General features: G+C 44.4%; 1 pseudogene; it reads left to right on the top strand.

Annotated features, from left to right (window-relative positions):
- The first annotated feature begins 299 nt into the window (after nucleotides 1-299).
- LOC147823339 (centrosomal P4.1-associated protein-like) lies at nucleotides 300-25,522 on the top strand (annotated as a pseudogene).
- The last annotated feature ends 809 nt before the right edge of the window (nucleotides 25,523-26,331 follow it).

Raw genomic sequence — 26,331 nt, 5'->3', positions numbered from 1 at the left:
GTGCTCAGACAGAGACCACGTTGACTCTCTATGAATGTAAGTGCTTTCTACCATTCCGAGGGTGGGCCACTCATGAGAGGCTCAGCCCCTTCTGTTCTGTGGGTTCTGGCTGCAAGGTGTCTTTGTGTTTGGTCATTCTCAGGCCTGGCCCAGAACATGCAGTAGGGGAGTGTGGGTGCAGTGAAGAGTTTGCTCACACTCGCTCTCAGTGGGAGCATGGTGAGGCCGTCAGCTGCCCAGCAGAGAGGCAGAGGTGGGAAACCCAAGGAGCTCTCTGACTCTTCTTCTTCCTAGCCAGAATGCTGACCTGTCACCTGGAGGCCAAGGAAGGAGTGGAGGTGAGCCCCATGGAAAACCCAGACCCAGGAGCCAGGGCCAGCTCAGAGCCATCACAGCTATGGTCCCCGTCCAGGACCTCAAGGCCAAGCAGATGCTGGTGAGCAGGCCTTGGTGAGCTGGGTGCGGTGTGCATGCACTGCAGGTTGTCTCTTGGGGATGACTTTGGTTCCAATCTGAGACCAGACACTGGAATTTCCCCTTGCTTCAGCTGTCCTGCAGGACCATTTCAGTGATGCACTTACATCGGATGCCTGTATTTGATTTCCTCTTAGGAGGAACATATTGTTCTTCCCCCTCTGTGACTTTCTCTTCTGATGAACAAGAGGCAGGGTGAGGAGTTAAAGAAAATGTGAATATGTCAGTTTTTCTCTGGTAATCCAGAAGGCACAAGCCTTCAAAAGCTTGGCTTAAAAAAAACCAAACAAACACCCCCCAACCCCACAAAAAAAGAAAACAGAAAGAAAGTGTGCATGCTTGAATCATCCTGACCAGCTTCTAGATCTTTACCAGCTTCTCCCCTGTCCCACTTAGAGCATCTGCTTCACTGAAGGCCCTCTGCCTGCACTGCCCACCACCCCCTCCTGTCCCTGTTTATTCTAGGAACAAGGCTGCAGGCTCCTCACAGTCAAAAGGAGGACTCCATAGAAAAACATGTCCATTCACATCCAAGGTTTTGCTGTGTCTGCCTAGTGCTGGGGACTCAGAGGCCTGGCCTCCACGAGGGTGATGCTCATGGTGTCCATGTACTGGGCCCTGCCCAGGCATGTTACAAAGTGCTTCATCAGCTCTAAGCACCACAAACGTGGGAGAGGTTGCATGGTCCACACTCTACCCATAAAGAAGCTGGATGCACTGCTAAGGTCATGGAGCCAAGACTTATGACTCCATAGCCCCCACGGTGAGCTCCCCTACAGCAAGATGAACAGTCTGGCCTGCAGGGGACCTGTGTGCATGGCCCTTGGTGGCATGTGTGTGCAGGGAGGGTGATGTTCTCCATCTAGTGAGGACACTGCTCCAGACTACCTGAAAGGACAGGGAAGGGAAGAAATGTCATGGCCCCATCAAGGACTGCTTGGGGCAGGCAGCACTGGAGGAGGGCTTCCTCATGGACACCATCACAGTCCCTAGTGCACCCTTCCTCCCTCACATGGACCTGGGTGTGCCCAGGAGGAGCTCCTGCCATCTTTGTTACTGTGACTGAGGCTTCCTGATTGTTAGCTGTGTTCTCCTCCTCCCCCGCAAAACCCCAGCTTCAGCCTCTGCCTGGCTTCCCAGGCTGACCCATGTGATGGGTCACCAAAACATCTGATGAACACACAGTGGGGGGCTTCTGGGTGCTGCATGCTGCTCTAAGTTCCTGGGACACAATGGCAGACAGAAAGAGTTGGAAGGGACATAGACAGCAAGCATAGTCCACCATGAATTAGCCAAATACAGCAGAAGGCAACAGAGGGGCAGCCCAGCCTGGGGTCAGCAATTTCCCCAGCCCTTAGCTCAGGCTCCTAGGGTTCAGCTATGTCACCCAGCCAGAGGGTGTCACTCCCTTCAGGGCTTGGAGGCATTGCACAAAGTCATCTCTGGAGAGCAGAAAGCCCAGCGCTTTCCTCGGGATGAGTGCCAGGTGAATAGGACTCAGACAAAGAAGGTTTTTCATGCTTTCCATGCATCCTTACATCTTAACTGTGTAAAGTCAGAATTCAAATCCCAGTTGGTAAAGTATTGTGCCCTCCATTGTCACTGGCCCGCTAGTGGAAGGTCTACTAGGATTTGTGAGAAGTCACCATGAGTTCCATATAGTACACACATCCTGGTTCTGGAATGGCAGTGCCCCCCCCCCTCTGCTGGTGACCAGAGACATCTTACTTGTCCTTTGCTCCTGGCCTCTCCCTGCCTTTACCAGAAGCATCAAGGTTGCAGTTTTGATGTAGAATAAGCAAGCATGTGTGAAAATGTCACACTGGGCTCCATTAATATGTACAATTAAAACACATTAACACAAAATAAAAGAGTAACCAAAAAGATTACATGTGGGGAAAATGACCAGGGATTTTATTGACAGAGACTCCTAATTTTCTGGTTTGTCACCAGTTGCATCCCCATGCCCCTCCCCTGCCCCTCACCAGTCTTCATGAATTTAGTATCACCAGGATAATTTAAGGGGAGATGAGGAAGATGTTAATTTAATTTAGAATTAAATTGCAATCATTTTCCCACTGTTTCTGGAATTAACTAGGAGAATAACATGATTGCTAACTTCTTCTCAAATTGTCTGTCATTTTCCCTTTAAATTTTAGTCAATTTACAATGTGACTTTTTGGAGATAATCTTTTGGAAGATAATCTCTGTGAAAGGAAAATACTCTAAGGTAAGAGAAGCAGGTTGTTTCTTGGAGCAGATCCTTGTACAAGAGAAAGACCAGCAAGAAAAGCACACATGGGAGACAGCCAGGAAATGGCTGCTTCTCAAAAAGTCAGCTTAAACTTGGCTTCTGTACCATCTTCAACATGGAATGGGCTTTTTAGAGAAGGGATAGAACCAGGAGAAGGACTTTGAATCTCGAAGCAGCAACTCATGAGAGAGCAGATAAAGGCTTCAGGTAGAGCTGGTCCATGCCGGTCCCTTGGAACATCTCCAGGAGAAGGGTCTGAAGCTGTCTTCAGAGGTTAACCCAGGAGGAAGCAAGTGGCCTCTGTCCCTGACTCCTGCACCTGCTGCTGCTTATGTACCGCAGCTCAACAGTCCTCAGGCCCAGGCTTGTTTGGGGAAGCATGACCTGGTGTCCCAAAGTACTTGTCATACTTCCTGACTCCTGCCACTCTGACCCCACGAGGATAAGATTAAGAAGGAGAAAAGAATTCTGGTCTCTTTTGCCATGGAAATATTTTAACATATAATGATAATTCACCCACCATCTTTACCAGTCATGTTGTGTGGAATAGGTACAGCGGACACCACTTGATAAATAGGTGAAGCTGTTGTAGTTTTGATTGTTTTTCCTCTGATGTCACGTGGGACGTCTCCAATGGGAAGGGGCTTGGGGTTGGGCAGAGGCACCCAGCAGTGCTCTGAGATGCTCAGTGTTCTTTCCCCACCGCAGCAATTACAGCACCAGGTCTCCGACCTCGAGGGTGAACTCAAGAGACAGGCAACTTAATGGTCAGTCATTCACAGCAAACTCCAGGACCAGATAGATGCTTTGACAAAGCAGAACCTGGCACTTAGAGAAGAGCTGAGGGCTAGGGGATTGCAGGGTGCTGCAGCCACAGAGAAGCTTGCAGCCTCACTTCCCAGGACCTGTGGATCAAATGCTCTGGTACAGTGGGCCCTCTGTATTCCCTAAGATAGTGTCAGAGAGAGTCTGGTGGGCATGGAGCTGCTCCTGGGAGAGCTGCTGTCTTCCACCAGCTCCATGCCCCATGGCAGTGTGAAGTGAATGCTGGCTAGGCCAGGCTCTCCTAGATCCCAGAAGACAGAGTGCCTCCACCTGCGCTGCCTTGTCTACACCCAGTCTTCCAAGACACCCAACAAACTCCAATTATGACAGGGGACACCATGGTTGGGGTTTGACATGCTCAGTACAGGGTTCTCCATTCCCACTCATTGCACTAGTACTGATCCTGCCACTAACTCTGCTGTGCTCATGGGGCTGGGCTGGGGGATGGCAGGACTTGAGTTTGAACCTTGCTGACTCCACACAAGTTTGGAGCTCAGCTGTTCCTCATCCTCCAGAACAGCTTTAGACAAACAGAAGACAATCACCTGCCTCATTCCTCATCAGGAACCAGAGTTCTCTCAGAGACACAGTCAGCCCCTCAGAAGCCTGACTGCTATCAGGGACACTTGGCCTCCATGGCTGGGATGTGTGACTAACAGATGTGCCCCAGAGACTGAGTGTGGCCAGAGGTTTTTACCGCTTTGTCTCAGTGCTATTTCCTGCACGTGAACCTGAACAGCTTATATCACTGAAACTACACGCACTGATACTGATGTGTGGAACCACATAGACAACTTCCTGGTATGAGTCAGATAATTTCTGATGAGTTAAAAGAAGCACTAGCATTTCTTATCTGCACTTGCTGTGTGAAATTCTAAGTGTATAGTTCAAGGACTTTGGGTATTTCTGACATGGCATAATCACACACATAGATGAATACACACACACACACACACACACACACACACACACACACACACACAAACAACTCCTGCAGGCCTCTGAAGGGCTTTTGCTTTGCTCATTCCCCAACACTTAGGAGTAGTCAAGAGCATCTCTAACAGAAGCCATGGAAACCATTGGTAGCCTCAAATATATCTATGGTGGCTTAGTTGGTCAAAATCTGAACTCGCCGTTCTGATGATTCAAGAATCTGTCACTGCTGCTAATGGAAGCTGTTATGTGTCTTGCATTAGATTTGATGTCACTTCCCAACAAATTGAACCACCACCCCACTTGATTCTCTGAGGGAGGATCTGAACTCTCCCAGTCCAAGCACTTGCTAAAAGTAGGAAAAGTACCAATCTGTTCAGATCTTTTGACTATGCGACATCTCAAGTTCTAGGAGGGACTGTGTGGTTTCCTGGCTTCTTTTGAGAATGCAGGCTTCTCTCCTTCCCACACCGAATGGGATTCATTAGGCAAATGTAGTTAGATTGCTTAATAAATGTGTGCATGAATGGAAGAATAACCAGACGAGTGGCTAATTCACACCTTAGAGCCATCAAGTTTTGAGTAGCACAAAGGGTAGAAAACAACTTATGTTATACTTTGTTAAATTCAATTTTAAGCACTTTATCTTACTATGGTGCCTAACCTGTCTATGCTCTCTATCATAAAGTTCCTGTGTGCCAGGAGACCATGGGGTTTCTAGCAGGAAATGGCATGTTCCCTTTCTCTGCCCCTCTGTAGGCAAACAAACAGGGTCACCATCATCTAGATTACATGATAACCAGTGTGGTGTTCTGATTCACATTTTTGGACTTAATGATGCTCTTAATGCAAGAATACCACCACATTTATTTTTAGCCAATAAATATAAAGACAGAAAGAACTGACTCAGAGAAAATAACATCACAGAAAGAAACAAAACTCCTTCCCAAAATCTTCACTGTTCAGCACCCACAAGAGGTTACAACCCTATAATAAAGACTGGTGTTACAATTTGTAATAGCTAAAACTTGGAATCAGCCCAATTGCCCATCAACTGGAGACAGGATAAAGAAAATGTGGTTATTTTATAAAATGGAATACTACTCAGCCATAAAAAATGAGAAATTAGAGACACTTATAGTTAATTGGATGCACATTGAGGCAACACTCTTAAGTGAAATAAATAGGACACACATGTGTAAATACCGAATAGTTTCTATAGTGTGAGAAACTGAAAGTGTAAATAAGGACTAAAGGGTATAATAGATAATGTGAAATAGGAAGAAAAGGGGCAAAGGGAAGGGGAAGTGGGAGGGGTAGGGGAAAGGAAAGAGGGGAATGGAATTAATATAAGAAAATGAAAAAATGGAAACAAAGTCTTTGTGAATAGGGAGGGATGGAGGGGTTGCAGGGAGGGCAGGGGAAAGGGGAAAAATAAGAACCAAGAGTGATTATCTAAAAGTACAAATCTCCAATGATGACTGTCATTATATTGTACGCCTAAAATGTACCAATAAAATAAAATTAAAAAAAAAAAGACTAGTGATAGAAAGGTGACCTTGGAAGCTGGTGCTGCTTCATCCTAGTTTAGACAACATTCCACTTAAGTCTACCAAGAGGTCTCAACTTGTTCAAATGGACCCAGCAATTTAAAATATTCTGTTTTATAGATACAAATTGCATTTTCTTTAGACATGTCTTTAAATTATATATTAATTATTATATTAATATTATTTGTAATTTTCCAATAAAATCAATCGGGCATGGTGGTGCACACTTGTGATCCTAGCACTCTGGGAGGCTGAGGCAGGAAGATCACAAACTGGAGGCCAGCCTGAGCAACTTAGTGATGTAGTGAGACCCGGTCTGAAAATAAAAAGTAAAGAAAAGGGCTTGGGATGTAGCTCAGTGCGAAGACCCTGAGTTCAATCCTCAGTACCACAAAAAGAAAAAAAATAGCATTTTCTTTAGCATTCACTTTATACTTGGGGTTTTTCTCCATTAAAAAGAAATTGACTTAGCTCTCTGTATCAAGCAGCTTGTGGTGTAGTCCTGGGTGGTACTGAAGGGTTTGGTGCTAAAGTTCACCGCGTCCAGCATCCCATCTCTGTGGAGTTGACATGCAAGTTCCACGACTGTCCTTGTCCCCAGGGTGCGCACAAGCCTTCCAGACCTCTAGAAGAAGCCAGTGTCAGGAAATTACCCACACAAGCCTCTGATGTCCTGCTGCAGGAGAAGAAGGCACCAGCCAGCAAGAAGAGTGAGTGCCCATGAGCTTGCCCTCCCTTTGCCCACTTTGATGTGCGGGCATTTGTCACAAGAAGGTGTGTACAGGAAGCTGCACCATGGCAAGCGTGTGTAGTCCTTGGAGCTTCTTAATTCCCAGTCACTTTTTGTTGATTCCTGAGTTGGATCCTCTCCATCTGTTTTGCTGAACCTGCCACATCTTCCCTTGCTCAGCCCAGTCCAGCTGCTTGTTCTTCCAGATATTTCTGACCCTCTAACAGGCGATTATCACCGACACCAGCCAGACACCTTTATTCCCTGGCTTCACCGCTCGCAGTGCAGACTTCCTGCTGATTGATCTTCAGTGGCCCAGCCTCCTTGCCCTCCTGCTTTCCACTCAGGTCCCCAACAAGGTCTTAGTTTACCTGTTGTGCCCTGTGCCTGTTGTCATCTCCTCAGCCCCTTGGTGACTCTCCATGGCAGTTCCCAGGCCCTCCTGAAAGCCTGTGGCCCTACTTCCCCATGGCCCCTGTCTCCTTTCATATGTCCAGTGGGCTGGTTCTCATGGGGGTCCTTTCACTCCTGTGTCTGCTACCCACAGGTTGGAAGGAGCTTCAGGGGTGAGCCAATGGCTCCTCCCAGTCATTCTCTGAAGCCATCCTATACTTGAAAAGGAGTGATGTCCAGAGATGTGGACTGAATGTCCTCACTAACAGCACCCACTTCCTCTGTGATATACAGCATGTGGAAACAACTGGGCACCTGTAATCTCATAAGAAAAAGAGAACATGTTTCCAGCTAAATCAGACTTACAAACAGCACAGGGACAGTGATATTTTCAGCATCTTATGCACTGTCCTTTGACATGTAGCTTCTCTCCTCTTTCAGATGCATGTTCCTCAGTCCCAGAGAACTCTAAGGCCAAGCTTCCAGGCCAGGGCCAAGCCAGGAGGCTCCCTTGCTCCTCTCCAGTCGTCAGGGGGCAGCAGGTAGGTGGGGCTGAGTTGCTGTGGAGGTGGCTCGGGGTCCCTGGTGATGGCAGCACCATCCTGTCATCCCTGATGGGTGTAGAAGACTAAGATGAATCCAAGGCCTCCTTATTCTCAGAGCTCATTCAGCCTTTCATACAGAAACATTGTTTTTTCTTGTAGATTTAAGTTGGTTGCACTTAGCACATAGCCAAATCCAGACTGGTGGTTTTCCTGATTGAAGAGTTCCCCAGATCAAAATTTTGTTATATTTATTTACAATCCTCAAGAAGGAATGAGTGGACTCAAAGGCAAATATAACAGAAATACTCCTAAGCCATTGCTACTGGTCCACTTATCACATACTATATTTAATGAAAAATGCCAACAAAATGGGAAGAGTTTTCTCCATGGGAAGGAATTTGGACAGTACACTTGCGATGTAAAAGTAGTTGGCTGTGAGGAAATTTCAGAGTGGGGCCCCACTGTTTTTTGCTCCCTGCAAAAATCTGCACCATCCATCCACCATGCCCTTTCCAAGGCCATCTTTGAGGGGATGGTGGTGAACTTTGTTTCTGGGCTTTAATTTTTTGAATTAAAGCCAGCTGCTAATGGGTTCACTTCAAGACCTTGGTGATCTGTGTTTCAGAACCAGGTGCTGGGTATAGTAGTTGTTGCCATTGTTATCCTGGCCTTGATCGAGAGAACAAGTGGAAGAAATACCTTCCGAAACCAGAATGGACTGGGGCATTGCTCAGGGGGTCCTGCTTGTGTTCAGCATGCTCAGGGTCCCAGGTTGCCTCCCCAGCCCAGGAAAAAAACAAACACAGAATGTCCAAAACTGATTGTCCCAGCAATGTTCACAAAGGCCACAGGGGCCACAGTTATACTCTTTCTGCAGAATCTTCCCACAAAGCCAGGGCCTTCCCAAGAAGCAGCATGCCCTCTGGACACCACCACAGAGAAGAGGGGAATACAGGAAAAACAACACGCAGATGGCAAGGTAGGAATCTGCAGCATTCCTTTTTTCCCCAGTTGTAGCTCTTAAGCTCCCCACTCTTTGCTCAGACTGTCCAGGGACTCCTGCTCAGAGGCCAACAAGCATTTGCCAGAGCTAAATAAAATGACATGCTTTGTGAGGAAAATTTGGCTCTGTCTCCTCAAGTGTCTCCCACTCCCTACATCCTCAGAGGATGCCTTCATCCTGAAGGTTGTACTCTGGTGGCTGGTGGCCTTGATTCAGGAAGGCCTGGAAGAGATCAGTGAGCAGCTGTGGTGCATGAGCCAGTTTGTGGGTTCCCTTGGAGGAGTGATAGGCCAGCACCTTGCTCAATTTAACATCCATGCACTGTGAGCCTTTTCTGATGGCTGGAGAGAAAGGAGAGGACATCTTTGTTCTGCCTTTGTTGAGGGCACTCGGCCCTAAATAAAGGAGGATTTCTGTTCTTGCAAGTGGATAAAACATTCAGATAAGGGAGAGTTTATCAAGATGTTCTTTTGGGGAGTTGTGGACAGTGCTGTCAGAGGAAAAGGACCCCATTCCACATACCTTGTCTTTCTGGCTCAGCAGCAGGTGATGCCGCTGATTTGTCAATAGTACAGATTGAATCAATCACTCAAGCTTAGGAAACTCAAAGGTGTGGATGCATGAAGCAGGAGGCTGATTCTAGGCTATTCCAACACGAGCCTCCTCCTCTTGCAGTGGAGAACATCTACTTCCTGCCCATGTTCCTGGATGCCCCTCTTTCTCAGGTCCCTGGTACTTTATATCTTCTTCTGGCCAATCATCTTATCTCCTCTGTCTCTGTGTGTCTTCTTTTAGGTGTGCTGAAATTCTTTGCTTGTCTGTCTCTTTTTATAATATAAAATGATGCAAAAACCTCTATAGTCATGCATCACTTACAGACAGGGACACATTCTAAAAACTGTCTTTAGATGATTTCATGACCATGCGGATCAGGGAGTACACCACTCTTGATGTGGCCTCTCGGTGTGATCAAGAAAGGGGATAAACACCAAATGCACAGGGATGCTGCTGGAGTAACACAGACTTTTTTTTTTAAGTTTTTTTAAAAAGCAGGAGCACACGCTAAAATAGTAAGTAGAAAGTCTATTGCATAAATATATGAACCAGTAACATAGTCACTGTGATCATTATGAAGTGTCATGTTGCTTGTGTGTTGTGTGGGCTGTACTTTGGCATGACTGGCAGTGCAGCAGGTGAGTTTACACCAGTATTGCTGCACATATTAGGGGAACACATTCCACTGGGTTGTAATGGCTACAGTGTCACTGGGTGATGGGAATTTCTTGACTGTGCTGTAATGTTATGTGACCCCTGTTGTATATGCAGCTTGTTGACCAAAACATTTATATAATTGACTTACATGATTCTAAGGATTTTATGAACTTTTCCTATATGGAACATTTCAAATATTATATGTGTGTTTTTCATTTCTGAGATGTAATTGGTTCTTTAAGCCTTGTTGGAATTTTTATTGTTGGTTAAGATTCATCTTCTAATATTGAACTGGGTATAGCCTGCTCTATCCCTCTGATGGGTTTAAGAGCAGGAAAATAAGCAATTTTGTTATCAAACCTGACAAATTGCATGGTGTGGGATTGGCCAGCAGAGGGCACACATCACCAAATTTTGTTGGATTGCCAAAGACGTTTCATAAAGCATTAGCTTTCATCTCAGTTGAATTGACTCCTAGGTTTCCAAATTGTATTTAGAAATAATAAAATACATTTTGCTAATTTTCACATGCACATGTATTAACTCCCCAAATAGTGAGGCTATTTCTGTCAGTTTTTCCTTATGCTAGTCTTTTCATGACTAATATTTTTTTTGAACACAAAGATATTCTTTTCTAAATTTCTAACTTAGCACGATGCATATGAAGTTCCATAGTTACTGATTGTTAATTGATATCAGTGAATCTTTGGGACAGGGTAGAGCACTGTATGAGTCAAAAGTATAGGACAAAAAGGGTAAAAACTCTATAAAAGGTAGCTTTTACATAGTAATTATGTGATTTATACAGCCCAGGATTCCAAATTCACCAAATCCAATGATCATGAATTATCCAGACTGATAGCAAATGTGCAACGTGACCTTACAAAAAAGACATTTATGGAACAAATTTATTTATAATTCAAAATGAAATGAGGAATTGGGTTTTGGAACTGAGGGATTTAATGATTTTTGGGGGGGGATGGAAATGCAGCAGTTGGTTTCGACAGTGCCATGCAGGCAGTAAGCTAGAATGATTCTGAATGGAAGGAAAATAGTGAAACCACAATAGTGAAGCTTTACATAGCCACATAATTTTCATCTCAGAGCTTTTGTGTCTCCATGAAGGTGGAGCTGACACTCAGAGACGGTCGCATGATTGTCACCTTCCCCAATGGCACCAGGAAGGAGACCAGCACCGACAACAAGACGACCACCATCAAGTTTTACAATGGTGACATGAAGAAGATCAAGCCTGATCAGCGAGTGGTGTGTGCGCTGAGTCTGTTTGCCTTTTAAGAAATCAAAATGAGATTATTAGGGAACATTCTGCATATGGCACCCTTTTATTATGTGAATGTTCATGGATGAGGGAAAGGAAAAGGGCAGGACACAGGCTCTGGAATCAGATGCTCTTTGGGAATGGGGTGATCCTCTCTCTGTGGTGCGCTTGGGCAAGTGAAATTCTTCAGAGTCTCTCCAACTTCAGATTTCCATGTCAGTGGGACTAACTACTACCACTGCCTCCATTGAATCATCATTTAGGAGTTTTAATCCTCTATGAAATGTGGTTCATAATTAGGACTAAACTTAAAAGATGGTTACAAAGATTAAATGACCCAATGCCCCTGCTGCTGTAGAAACCTGAGGCTGAGCACTCTATAAATTAGCATGAATCATAGAATCCATATTATCACAGGATTGCAATAAAGTGAGGTGGGACCAGGACCCAGCACTTGTATAAACTGGATGTCAGGTGGACTTGGTGGTTGTAGCACTCCCTGGGTCTCCTAGCATTTACATAGTTGGGGAGAAGGCACAAGCACCCTGCATCTGCCATCTAGGTGGAGCAGAAAGCTTGAGTTTGGGAACCACAGGGTGGAGGCTTTGTCACAGCACTGCCAGGCCAGCTGTGCTGACAGCAAATTGACAGCTCTCAGTCTCTACATCTAATAAAACCAGGACATATATGCTACAGGGTTGGTTCTTGACTAGGAGCAATTGTGTCCCCGATCTGGGACATGTGCAATGTCTGAGGATATTTTTGATTTTTATTACTGAGAGTGTTGGGAGTGCTGCTGGCATTTAGCAGGTTGGGGCCAGGGATGCTGCTAAATATCCCAGTACACAGGAGAATCCTGCCTCCTCACAGAGAATTTTCCAGTCTTGTTGTCAGTGGAGCTAAGGTTGGAAGACCCATTGTTGGTCATTATAAACTCATGTCATGTGGGTACTCAGTTACTGATAGTTATCACCCCATGGCTCACAGTGGCAAAGGCAGATGACATACACATGGAAGAGAGCAGATTGTGATAGCTAGGGTTGCTTGATGCTAGGGAGCCAAAATTGTGTTTGTGACCCATTGGGACAGACTGTGTTTTGTGACAGAGGAACATATGTGGGGAAAATAGGTTGCACAAACTTTGGAGGTTTCATAAGCAAGATCTATAGGGTGGCAGTTCTCCAGGTAATTTGGGATGTGACAACTTACACGAATCTGGGTCATGGGCAAATAGTCGTGGTAAATTGGGCCTGGACACAAGGGTACAGTTTGTTGTGGATTAAGAACAGTCTCTTAGTACTGAAACATTACCAGATTGTATTCTTCTGTTTTTCTTCTTTGAATGCCCCGCCTCACTATTTTCACTCACCCCAGGATATGCACTCAGAGCTGAGTCACTGCAGAGCTCCTCTGATTTCGCGTCTGATTTACTTTTTTCACCCACTGCTAGGAACTGAACCCAAGGCCTTTGCCCGGAGCTACATCCCAAGGCCTTTTTTTAATTTTCCATTTTGATCTGGAGTTTCACTAAGTGGCTCATTTGCTTGTGCTGCTGCATTGCTTGCCACCTTTTTACCTCAGCCCCCCAGAGTGCTGGAATTCCAGGCACACACACCACGCCCATTCTGCTTCACTTGTTTTAATGAGAAGCATCTGTATGCATGTGGATGGGTAATTTCGCCCCCACTGAAGCCTTCTGACCTTCCCATGGTGACATCAGTATCCTGGGGTGTAGACAAGGCTGGACCTTGCTGCTAGGTGTTCTTCTGTTGGCCCAGGCACCCATAGAGCCCCTGATTTTGCTGAGAAATGTGAACAACGCAAGAGTGTGAACAACCCTTTAAATGGTGGCTTCTGTGATGTTATAGCCCAGTGGAGCCATGGGTGACATTGCTCTCACAGACTACCTCCACCTGTGGGCTTGGGGCCAAGTTTTCCTCAGCACGGAGTACCAGAGAGCCGTTTCCTAGCTAGGCTTAGGGATGCAAGAGTAAGAAATGCAGGTGCAGAGTGAGAAATTTCAGAATCCGTGAGCTGAGGTCAAGATGGGATAGCAGAAAAGAATAAGACCCTGAGCAGAGCCAGGGAGGAAATATCCCTGCTCAGACTTTTGCTCTCCTGGAGTGAAAAGTCCCTGGAGGGGGTGAGCAAGTGCCTCACCTTGAATCATTCCGGTGCTGCTGCTCCCAGTCAAGACCAGGTCTGCAGAGGGACATGGGCTGTCACGGCGGACGAGGGAGGACTCTGGCTCCACTCGATTTCAGACAAGTGGCAAATGTGAGGAGAGGATGCCTGTGAGATGGAGCGGAGACAGGCCGCTTCCCACGTGACTGCTTGCTGGGACCCCACCTATGCTCTTTCACCCATTCTCTCAGGGCCCAGAGACACAGGCACCATTGCAGGAGACCTACATGAAGTGACCAGTGGCTCTCAGTGAGGAGGGAGGTCAGATGCTTTCCTCCCACGGAATCATGTTGGAAACAAACATGTACAGTCAGTTGGATTTTTGGTTTGGGAGCCTTACACGTTTTAAGAATTTCCCCTTCCCCACTGTGTGGGTGAGATGGGCTCACACTCAGCATGGAGAGCATTCCCTGCCACCCTCCTCCTCAATACCTGCTCTTCGAGCTCCTCCTCTCCTTTGCTGAGAACTGAAGACTGCGTGGCTGTTGGAAATGTCACTGTCAAGTGGTGGTTTTCATGGTGTGGCTGTATGGATGTCTGATACAATAGGTGCCTAGTTGTTCTCTCGGAGCTGCCAGCAGGCCCTGGGGCTGAGAGCTGGGTGTTTCATAGTGGTGGGTCTCGTGGGTCATGCCCTCACCCAGGATATAGCCAGCTGCTGGCCTCCAAGGCACTGAAGCCCAAGAGCTCACAGTTTAGCCTGCCTCTACCAGTGCAGGACTGAGAGCTACATTGTGTCTTGTAATCTCTCCCACTGACTAATAGTCCAGGGCCGTCATTTCTGGGGCATTGGTAGCCAGTTCCTTCTCTTGGGCCCCATGGCTGTGGTTAGGCCCACCTGCCAACCACACTCAGCTACCTACAGGAAATGCTTTACCATGTTAAGTCCAAGTCCACCTATAAGGCAAGCTGCAGCCCAACAGAGGTCTTTCTGGCACTTACAGATTTATTACTTCTTGGATGCTCAGACAACATACACGACCTATCCTGATGGTGTGGAAACCGTGCAGTTTCCTAATAAGCAGATCGGTGAGTGGAGTCACCCTGAGTTAAGCGCCTTCTGTGTGCATATGCTGTACAAGATGCTATGGAAACATTAGGTTGAACAAATATGGAGTCTTTTAGACAAGTTCTCCAGGGCAACAATTGTCCCTATACTGTCCTTATACCATAATCAGACCTTAAACTGCTTAATGAAAGCCAAGGGTGCATTTTCTCCTGAATCTTATCTGTAGCTGTGGGCCACTCCTCAGTGCAGGTCTGGGAACCCTCCAGGTCCTGTTGGCCTCCCCAGGCCCGCAGACCCCAGCAGGCAGGGATGTGCTATGGCTTGGCTATGCCAATGTGGGCAAATATCAGAGTAGCAGCATCAGACAAATGGCCCTTCACTCACTTTCACGGGCACCCCCTTCAAAACACCCCTTTGGCCGAATGAGAAATGCTTCCTAACCTGGTGGATAATGTGGGCGAGAATGCCACTTCCCCAGACTGTCACTCTGAAATGCCATCTACACAGCTGAGAGCCACTGTTTTGTGAGTGGAAGGGATGTCGCTGGGCATGGCTTGCTGGCACCTGTTGGACAGGTAGGGAGGGTCTCCTGGGCTCTGTGCAGCCTGTATGAAGGTGTGGGAGTCACACAGGTGTTTTTCCTAAGATTGCCTTCTCATATTATAAAATTCTGTTTGCTTACCGATGCAGTTTTCTTTTGTGATTTACTCAGTTTTAGTTTAAAATGAAAATACTATTCCCAGGAAACTCCAGATTTATTAAAAACATGTATGTACTGTGTGCATAGGTAGACACACATGATCAGTTTCTTGGGAGGCCGAGGCAGGAGGATCATGACTTTGAGGCAATGTGCTACTGTTTCCCTAGTGTGGTCAGATCACAAAAAGCTGCTGAATTCCTTTCTGAAGTTCTGCCTGGACCTTAAAATGCCATCCTCTAGGTAACCTCGACAAACTTTGTGAATTTGTTTCACCTTATCATGGGTTAATTTTATCTCTCATTACTTTTAATATCTATTTTTTCATATTAATGGTTTGGATGTCTTCGTCCAAAGGTCCCAGCTCTCTGACTGACAATCTCCCATCAGGAGGATACTCTGTGATCAGGAGCATCAGCCTCACAGCTACCCTGAGATTTTGGGAATTTTATTCTGGAGCACATTCCCAAAGAGCGTATGGATAAACATGAGTGGCATTCCTGGTGCTTCACTGTCTCTTGAGTCAGGACCACCATATGAGGAGATCAGCATCTCAGTCTTCCTCAGCGGGTGCCTCTGTGTTAAAAGTAACTGTGCCCTAACTCTGGTTTGAGTGCTAGGGTTTCCAGAAGATGCAGTGAGCCACCACCTCCTGACTATGGAGTCTTCTGAGGCTTCCACCCCAGGGAAGAACAGCTGTGGTTGTTTCCTGGCTATGGTGACCTCTGCCAGGCTGCCCTCAGCAGCACAGGCTGTGGGAAGTGCAGACAGGAGAGTGAAGGCTGGAGTTCAGCTCAGGAAGTCTGCCTCTTCCCCAGACATTTTCCTGAGAGGTAGCACTGGCTCCTCCCGACCCGAAAGGCCACCATGCTTGGTGCCTGCTGCTGGAAATCCTTGGGCCAGAAGGTTGAGGCTTGCTATCAGAAAACACATATTCTGATCAGTAAGTGGAGAGGTTCAAGTGAGCTCGTCTTCAGTTATGAGTCCTGTAAACTAGACTGTAAGGGGCTCTACAAAGTGGGTACTCTATATTAATCTGGACTTCTTTTTTTAGTTTCCTTCTTCTATTTTAAGAAGTCTAGCCATAATTGTAAAACAAAATAAAAACAAAAACCTAAGAGCAGATTTTGTATGAAAAGATCAAGCTATTGTTTTTGGTGTGGTAGTGAAACATGGTGGGGGGGGGGTAGTTCATCCATCAGGAAGCTACTGTGTAGGGGATAAATTCAGAGAAGTGCTGACCCATGGGCTCAGCCATCTGATCACTATCCTGACCCAGGCAGGATGCTCTCATGGCCAAGTTTCACTATAGACAGTGAGTGAGTCAGAGGACCAGCCTGTGGGGTTCCCCTGAGGGTCCCCGGGGTATCTGGGCTGTTCTGTAGGTCTGTCGATTGTTGTCTGAAGTCTGGGAAGAACACAGCTGTTTCTGGGCTGACAGTGGATGGTACTCTGGCATGGAAGCTATGGCACATTTCCCCAAACTGTGTCAGAACCAGTGCAGAGTGACAGCAAGTGTGTCCCATGGCTACAGATTGGTTGGAAATTTCTGGATTATGTGAGGCCTCATCACCCCTTCCGCGGTCCTCAGTCTGTACATAGTGGCTCAGAACTCAGCATATTTTCGTTACTCTTGTTGTCCTTACCAAGTTACTACTGAACTTATCCTTACCCCAGCTTCTTGACCAAGGCCTTAACTGTGAGTATTGGCCTCTTTTTTACTCTCCGCAGTACCCCCAAATTTGCAATTTACTTAAGAGTTTTTATTAATTGTAAAGGAAGTCTGCCAACTCCAATATGCTGTGCAAAAATTCTTTGCAGTAGTTTCTTATGGATTTTGAAACGGCCAAAGTCTATGTAACCATTTAAATCTTGCTATTTCATGTCTGCCAGATGTCTGCATTCTTGGGAAAAAACATTGTCCAACTGGATTTTGTATATGTGTGTAGATTTCTGCCTGATTTGGGTCAACAGAAATGGTTAAATCTGGTTTTCTCGAGGGAAAATGTCACTTCCTACTGTGGAGTCAGCTTGAAAGTGGGCCTGCGTGAGCTGACCCATGAATGTGTGACTTTACCTACATAATGCCTCAAATCCCTTCCTGGACACCTGCAAACAGTCTTAAAATTGCCTTCATACCCAATTTCCAAGCCACAGAAAGGGTGCAATGGTGAAGGTGCCATCCACAGGAACAGCTCCTAGGGCAGGGCTGCAAGTAGCCACCAGGTGACAGTGTACTCACAATGCCAGACTTCTGCCTTAGGCACAATTGATGATATGCTTGTTTAATTTAACAAGGCTCATTGCTTTGTTTGCATAGCTTTAAACCATAGAAGTATCTTGTATTTGGTTATACAAACAGTCTGCAGATGAAGCTAAGTTCATTTCCTATTCTAGTTTTTACACAATTAGATGATTGATGATTGCTTTTTCTCTAGGAAATGTGGCTAATCTACCCAGATGGGTCTGTAACACCAGACTGGTATTGTATTGAACACTCAGAGTGGGTAGAGGCACCTTTTGTCTTTCAGAGACTAAGATTTTAGATCATAATCTAATCATGTGCTCTAGAAAATAATAAAATATTTATGCTATAATTTGTATGACAGTGAAAGTGAATCTTCATGTGATCTTTCCCCTCTGTATTTCAGTTTTGTTCACTTAATTTTTTCATATTGATACTAGATGTCTACATTGTATTCTAGAAATACAATGATTCCTATTTCTATTAAATTTCATTATTTTAAATGCCCCTGTTCTGTATATCTTGAGAAGAACATGTGCTCCAATTGCTGTGCATTCTATTAGGACAAACTCTACTGTTCAACTCTTTTAATATTTATTTGCTCTAACTTTCATTAGTGCTCTAAATTTTTAAAACTTATTATCTGTTTATTTTAATGTAATTTCAAATTTACAAAACAGTTCCAGTAAAGTACGAAGAACTCCTACCTGCTCTGTACCCATAATCACTAGTTTCTAACCTCTTGCACACTTTCTTGAGCATTCTTTCTCCCTTTTGTATGTATGTACATGTATTGGTCAGCTTTCTCATTCCTGGGAGAAAATACTTGATATCTCCAAAACAAAGGAAGAGATGTTTACATGGCTCACAGTTTCAGAGGTTTCAGTCCACGGTCAGCTGGTTCTAGTTCTGTGGTTCTGAGGTAAGGCAGAACATCATGGTGGAATCGTGTGGAGGAACAAAGCTGCTCACTTCATGGGAACCAGGGAGTGGTGCATGGGAGAAGAGCACCAGCAAGAGGCAAAACCTCCAAAGACACACCCCACAAATGCACCTCCAACCAGTCCCCACCTCCTAACACACTCAGTTGTGAAAATCAGTGGATTCATGCACCAAGGAGTGCAGTGCCCCCATGACCTCCCCATGAGGGTCTTGACAAGATGAACTGGTGTACCTGCCCATCTTTCACTTCATTGTGCTGGTTTCTGCCAGAATTTTAATTCTAAATCGATTTTTACCCTTAACATGAGTTAAGATTACTACTGTGTTGTTTTAAGAATTTTTTTTAAAAGTTTATACAGATTTTGGGGTTCATTATCCTTTCTTGTCACTCAGGCTGTTTTTGTTGAATCTACCAAAAGGGCTGTCCCTGTTCTATTTCTTGTTAGTTGCGCCCACTGTCCATAGAGTGCCAGGGAAGCCTTCCTGAAGAGGTGGCCATTAAGGGGAGGTAGGAATTGAGGGAGGGAGCTGTGTGGATACTGGGGGAGGACAGTGTGGAGAAAGCAGGCTGTGTGGAGAAGCGGACACTGGAGTGTGTTAGAGAAGTGAGGTGGGCATGTGACAGGAGGGGAATCATAGATGAAGCCAAGTGTAGGCAGTGGAATGTGTGGACCACAGTGAGGACTTTGACTTTCATTTCTCCTCCAGAGAAATTCCCTGGAAGACTTGGAGCCAGGGGATAATAGAAATTTTCCTCAGCATATTGAATGAAGACTGTTCCACGACCTTATGGCAGAGATGTTGGAAGCCTAGCAGCAGCCTAATCTCTCCCCTTGACAGTGATTTTCATGTTTTCTTGCTGCTTTGAAGAAATATTATGTCTCCAGTTACCCAATGATGTACATAGCTGTGGATTTAATTTTGTTTGTTGTGCATCTTAAATTTGATGACTTATGTCTCACATGGGTTAGGGTTGCCAAATGTAGCAAATAAAAATGCAGGATTCTCAGTTAAATTTCAATTTTAGATAACCAACAAACTTATACTAAAAAATTACTTGTAGTTTCTCTGAAATTCAAATTTAACTGCATGTCCTAGATTTTATCTGGCAAACATATCTTAAGTTCAAGAAAATTCTCAGCTGTTATTTTTACTGATATCATTTTCCTCCTTTTTTTCTCTTCCCAAACCTCCAATTCCAGATATATTATACCACTTCATTCTAATTTCCTTGGCTCTAAACATATTTTCTTCTTATCTTTTTTACTTTCTGGGTTCTTTAAAACTATCTTCTAGTTTACTAATTTTCTCTCCAGTGGGATATCACATGCTATTTTTAGTATAACCTTTAGACTTAATTTTAAAGATTATATTCTTCACTGGAGAATGGAGTCTTTATCAGATCTCCTGAGTCTTTTGGATCATGTCATTTTCTCTTGCTTCCAACTCACTCCCTTAGTCCCTAAATTATTGTGCAGATGTTCTCTTTGTCTGCTCCTGGTGACACTGTGCAGTCTGGAGTTTTGGGTGAGCACTGTTGGCTCTGCCCATGCCTCTTTATGGTGCTGTCCCCTCGCCTTTCTCATAGTGTCTCGTTGGGTCGTGTTTGGCAGCAATCCTTTGGGCCCAGTCTGGGTGTCTGTCCAGGAAGCTCTGTGCTTGCTCCTGTAGGTAGCCTTGCCATTGTAGTTTGGGGCCACACCATGTTGTTTCCAGACCTATCGGCAGTGGGATTGCAGTGCTGAGCATGCTTCACAGTCAGCCTGATGTCATAAATTCTTTGGAGAGAGCTCAAAAGAAGACATGCTCCCTGGAAGGCTCCATTGGACAACATTAGGTATTTTCTAGTTCATCCCTTCAGAGTGACACATCCCTTAAGAATGTTATCATGAAGCAGGGACACAAATCTTGTTTTCAGGATGCAGATCTCATATCCTGTCCCAGAAGACCTTTTATAAGCTGTACCTCCAGGCTGCTGAGATTAGCAAGTGACCACAGGACACCAGCAGCATTGGTGTCTATTCTGCCTTCCAGAAACCACTGTAGTTTGGGGCTCTTTCCACGCTCTTGAACACTGATTTGAAAGGGTTTTTATATCTGTTTCCTTGGCACTACTAGATATCTTGTAGTGGAAGAGTTTGTAAAATACTTTTGACATATTGCCAAGACAGAATCAGCCCCTGTTATCCACGCCATTGTCTCAAATATGGTGAATCACAGGTTAGGCCCATATTGCTCCTGAGTCCCAGGCTGTGCTGCTCTATCTTGTCTTCTGACCCTATTGTCTTTGTCTTAGTTTTCCAGCCAATGCTATTGTGTGTAGTGTTAGGACATTCACTTTCATAATCTGTCACTGAGGGTGGGACTATGCAAATGAGCACAGAGGGGGACACAAGAGTAATTGCTTTCTACAGTAACCCTCAGCAAAAGGTTCAGAGTGAAAAATTACACTTGCTAGTTCACAAATGCCCTGTTGGGTGATTGATGTTCATTCAGGTCTGATGCAAAATAAAAGTATTTTATAGACAAGTGGTTTCTTTGAATCTCAGCTGGTCCATGTAGAATGACTCTAATGTGCCACTTAATTTTATAGCAGGAAACCCAAGTTCTGCTATTGTTCTTGGATATGTTCACCATATCTTCAACATTTCTACATTTCTACCTATGACTGATATTTCAAGGACAAAAACCAAAGAATGCCCCATCATTTCCCCCTATTGCCACTTTATAGGTATAATTTTTGTTATGCAAATGTTCACATGAATTCATACAATCAGTAAAGACATATTGTGTATTGATTATGTGCCAGGCAGTCAGTGAGTCTCAAAATATTGACCAATGAAGAGCCTGCAATTTCTCCAGGGTGTTCCACTAAAAATACCACTTTGAAACAATCTTGCAGTTTGTGCTCACAGTTATTTTAAGAGGCAGAATTTTCCCTTAGTTTTCAGATTCTTCACATTTGTTTTTATGCCGCTTGTCTGCCAGCAACTGCTAACGGTTGACAAAACAAGTCAATATGAAGAAATAAAAGTACAAGTTTTTGCCAGTGAGGATGAAGTATTCAGAGGCCAGAAGTCACCAGCTATGGGACTATGATGGGCCTTGGACCTCAAGTGTAGGATTTAGAGAGTCAGAAAGCAAATAGAAGCAATAGAAATTTCTTAGGGAGCTCATTTGAGCAAAGTTGGGAGGATATTAACTTTTTTGTCAGTCTGCCTGGAGCAAAATGTTCAAATATAAATAGAAATTGATAGAATGGGACACAAAATGAGTCTGGAATATTAGTCCTTTCTGGATGAGTCTTAGTTCATTCAGACTACTATCACCATGAACCAAGTGGCCACTAAACAAAGGGAACTCATTCCTTACAGATCTGGAGGCTGGAAGTCCATGACCAAGGTTCTGGCAGGCTTGGTGTCTAATGAGGACAAATCGATGGTGCCTTTCCTCATGACAGAACAGGGAGCTCAGTTGAACAAGACCACTAATTCCTTTTGTGAAGGTGCCTCCCCCAAGATCCAATCACCTCCCAAAGGCACCATCTCTTAACAGTTGCTTTGGGGTGGGATTCAACACATTAACTTTGGTGAGATATAAACATTGAGGGCATAGTAAAAGAATCACCATAAAATATATTTGAGCACTTAGGAAGATAAATTTATGGAAGTGCAAAGATATCTGTGCATGTTGTTTAAGTCCTGGCTGGAATAGTGAAATGCAGAAAGTATACTTTTATTGTTTATACAGTTGTTTTTTTTCTGATTACTTTAATATAATATTTAAGTCCTTGAACTTTTGCTATAAGGGTTGCCAGATTTAGCAAATAATGATTCAGACTCTTACTTGCATTTGAATATCAGGTAAACAACAAATAATTTTATGGTATAAGTATGTTCCATTAAGTATTTGGGACAGATAAATGTTTTCTGACATTTGATGGCATTCCATCCCAGTAAACCCATTGTCAGTTTAAAATATTATAAGCTGAAAATGCACGTAAGACACCAAACATAGCTATGTCACAGCATACTCTAGAGTATGGGTTGTCCACCCTGGCGATGGCTTGGCACCTGGAGGCTGCAGCTCATAGACATTGGGAGAGGGTAGCCTGGGGAAAGACTAAAACCCAAAATTTGCATAGTTTCTGTCTTAGTTATTTTTCTGTTCCTGAGAAAAAAAAAATCCCAGACACCCAGAGTTAAAGGAGAAAAGCTTTATTGCAGCTTATAATTTGCTGAGGTTCCAGGTAATTGTTGGCTGGCTCCAAGGCAGGGTGGCATGGTGGAAGGGCATCACGGAGGAGAAACAGTTCATGGCAGGCAGGTAGGAGACAGCAAAGCAGCAGCAGCAGCAGCAGCAGCAGAAGCAGCAGCATGCAGCAAGGCAGAAGCTTCTCCCCTTTATCCTGTCCAGTCTACCCACATTTCAGGTGGTGCCACCCACACCCTGGGTGTGCCTTCCTATTATCCATGCCCAGAACTATGCTTAACCAATCAGTGGACTAATTTAGTAATCCTACCCTTTTAATCCCAGCATCACCCAATTTAAACCCAACATCACACACCTTAGAACCAGTAACCTCTGAAAAGCACCACCTATGACCACATGAGGCTTTGGGGAGCTATCTAGATATAAGCCATAACAGTTTCTACTGAATGTATATCACTTTTCTATAATCGTAAAGTTGAAAAATCATAACTCAAGTCATTGTAAATTGGGAACTGTCCATACTTATGCTAAAATATTATTAATTCATTCAAAAGTCAAGTTGACCTGGGAATTTCATATTATGTCTAACAATCCTAGTTATAGACTCACATGATTAAGAAATATTCTCTTTCTATAAATTGCAGGTAGAAAGATCATTGAGATATAATGTGGTTTCTAAATACTCTCAGTATAAGATGCATTTTAAAAAATGTATTCTGCAGAAAAATTCTACCCTAATGGCTCTAGAGCAACTGTGTTTCCAGATGGGACAGTGACCTGCCTCAAGGCTGGGTGTGAGGAGACTGTGTTTCCTGATGGGACAATCGCATGTGTGAAAAGGTTAGTATTGTATTACACAGTATGAGTCCAAATCATCACCAACTTTTGTTTTCCAGTACCAGGGATCGAACTCAGGACCTTGCACTTGCAAGGCATATGCAGTGCCACTGACCTAAATCCTCGGTCCTCATCCCCAACTTTTGATTTGTGTATTTGATAATTTCTTCATGTTAATTTAGATTTTTATGAATTCAAGTATTTATTTAAATATAAGAGCAGAAAATAATACCATTAACCCTACAATTTTTGTCTTGAGTCCCTTTATGCAGATCATAGGTTTAAACATTAATTTAGGGACAATCATGAGCCACATAAAGTTTCAATTGACAACAGGGTACACACAAGATCACATTGTCTAATGTCATTGTAGTCATCTTAGCTGGTGTTGAAATCACCTAACAATGCATTTCTCAGAACGTGTCCCTGACGTTAAGTGATACACAGCTGTTTAACTCAGTGAGGTTGGCTGGGTTTGAATTGCACTGTAAGGATGAGCCCAGTCTGTTGTAGAATTGGGACCCCAAAGCTATTGTAGAACCCACATAAACAAATATATAAGACACAGCAGAAAGTGCTGGTGGGATTTGGTCTCTATACTGCTGTGAGTAGAGGAAGATCTGAGGTCAGCACTGTCCATCTAGCTGCCTGAGTGGTTTGGGAAGTTGCTTTAGGTCCTCCCTTTCTTCATGCCAAATCCACCTAACCACAATATCCTGGTGGTGTCTCCTTGCTGGCCTCAGTCTCTCCTGTGCCTTCTACTTTACAGCCCAAGAGCTATATTTCTCTCCTGGTTTAGCACTGCATTAACTCCCCTAAGGGTAGCCAGAATATGCCCATTCATGTGGGGGCACTTTATTTACCCTTTTATGGCACTCTGTGTGCAAACCACATCTCTGCTCACCTCCACCTCAAGCTGTCACCGTAGGTTGAGTGAACAGACTCTGCTGCCCTTACAACTTGTCTCCCTCATGCCCCACCTACATATCCCCAGCCATCCTGGGCTCCATCAGTCCCTGAGCCCTCAGCACCATTCCTGTCCTTGCTTTGCACAGCTATGTCCTCCTCTCCTGGCACTGGTGTCACTCATCCCTACCTGTTCCATGTTCACAGAACTGGCTATGGCACAACCCAACTTACCAGACTGTTTCTTCTCTACCAGGAATGTTGACAAAATCACTGTGTTCAGCAATGGGCAGAAAGAAATCCACACAGCCCAGTTCAAGAGGAGGGAATTTCCCGATGGTACCAGCAAGACTGTGTATTGCAATGGCTACCAGGAGACCAAGTACAGTTCGGAGAGGGTCAAGGTCAAAGACCAGACTGGAAAAGTCATCCTGGACCAGAAGCAGAAATAGAGCACCCCTTATACTCATCACAGTGCATGAAACTCCAGTGATAGTTTTTGCAAAGAACAGACAAACACTAATACATTAGCTGCCCCACATGATCTTGGAAAGCTCCAAAACTTTAGGAGTACTTGGTCACCTAGAAACTGTAAAGGAAAGGAGCTCTAGTCTCTGCTTAGGGAAAGTGGTCAGAGTAGCACTAGGTAGATGAGAGGCTCACAAAGGCACGATTTCTAGGCCCTTAACCCGATTGTGTCCTTTTTGGTAATTTTACCATGTGGAGGGATTGGCGCAGGATAAAGCCAATCTCAGCTGCCAGCTTCTAGGGAGCACTCATGTGAGCACTCATATACTAGGCTGAGCCTCTGTGGGTCTGGTCTGCCAGCTCCAGCCTTCCTTACATCTCCAGCACCATCCAAGCTCAACCCGACCCATTCCCCTCCATGAGCCCCCTCTACCCATTCCCATGTCCTTTCTTGGCCCAACAGTCATGACCAGACCCAGGGGTGGCTAACTTAGAGTTAGAAGAATGTAGGTATTGTGGCCTGTGGCCTGTGGCCTAGAAAGCGAATCACCTCCTGAAATTCTTGACTTTTTAATTCCAGTATAAACACGATGACCAGTTACTTCTTTTGTTTTGAAGGCTATATGAAAAATACAAAAGCACATTGCCATTCAACAAATTTTTATACTAAAGTGTAGAATCCCAAAAGGATAAGAAAGGAACAATTTCTTTAAAACCTTATAATATGTATACCTATTTGATTTTTTATGTTTTTACGTGAAAGACATGAAATATATTTTAGTGCCAGCAATTATTTTTACCCTAAGATATATTGTGCACACATTATTATAGTCTTTGGTATTTTGGTAATATTATTTAAATAACTCAAGACTAATGTGTTATCTTAGCTTTGAGGGGAAAAAGAAAGAATTATACTGTAATTACCTTGGATGAAAGCATGTTCTTTCTGGATGAATGTCAAACTGAGGCAGGGATAATATCCGATTATGTGTGGTCATGACTGCAAACCCACTCTAGGTGGATTTTGGCTGAAAAATTGACTTGCTTATTGCTTTGATTCTTAAAAATCATCTTATATAAACATTATCATTAAAGCAAACAAAGTACATTCTACTGAATTTTAACTTTTAATTGTCTGTGGGAGGTCAGTGGAAGAAGCTGAAGTACAAGTGAGTCATGTTCCAGCATCAGACGTCTTGTCTGGCATTGTGTGTGATCTGCAGTGGCCACCCCAATAATGAGGTATGTAACATCTGCAGTGAAGTAAGATGAGCTGGATATAAGCATTATGCTGTAGACCGTGTGTGGGATTTGCACTCTGGCATGTTAGAAATCAATTTACTTTGGTTTTTATACTCTCCTACATACATCTCATGTACAGTCTGATCACACAATTTTACATTGGTGATATAATTTGGATCTTAAATGTCCTCCAAAGGCCTATGTGGTTAAAAACTTGGGGATGGTGCTAATGGGAGTTGGTGGAGACTGGGAGATGGTAGCTGGTGAGAGGTCCTCAGGTCATGAAAGTGTGTCCTTGAAGGGGACTATGGGATGCCACAGCTTCCTCTTCCTCCTTGCTTCTGGAGCATGAGGTGAGTGGTTATGCCATGTGTTATCAGCATGATGTGCA

The sequence above is a fragment of the Heterocephalus glaber genome, unplaced genomic scaffold, assembly GCF_053883595.1.
Source record: "Heterocephalus glaber isolate CG9 unplaced genomic scaffold, H.glaber_assembly_v1.0 deba00001593, whole genome shotgun sequence".
NCBI lineage: Eukaryota > Metazoa > Chordata > Mammalia > Rodentia > Bathyergidae > Heterocephalus > Heterocephalus glaber.
The sequence above is the reverse complement of the archived record's forward strand: the minus strand, read 5'-3'. Positions and strand labels throughout refer to the sequence as shown.